The sequence below is a fragment of the Halyomorpha halys genome, unplaced genomic scaffold (assembly GCF_000696795.3).
Source record: "Halyomorpha halys isolate HHAL.00 unplaced genomic scaffold, Hhal_1.1 Scaffold77.1, whole genome shotgun sequence".
Taxonomy (NCBI): Eukaryota; Metazoa; Arthropoda; class Insecta; order Hemiptera; family Pentatomidae; genus Halyomorpha; species Halyomorpha halys.
In genome coordinates this window covers 1,004,762-1,004,988 of record NW_027105298.1, presented here as the reverse complement: position 1 = coordinate 1,004,988, position 227 = coordinate 1,004,762, and positions in this window count along the sequence as shown.

Sequence of the window (227 nt, the reverse complement as noted above, 5' to 3'; positions counted from 1 at the left end):
AAAAGCATGCAAAAAAAGTTCCTGTCTCTGGCTATACACAAATATTTTTACTTACATTTTTCCTTGGTACGAAAGTAAAAAAAAAAGTGTAAATTCTTATCGTGAACCAAAATTCCTCATGAGGAGTTAAAAATATAACTTATTAAAATATTGAGTTGCTTTCACATGAATAAAAAATCTGGTGTACATAACACACAGCATAAACTAACCACCCTGCGTATGTTCCC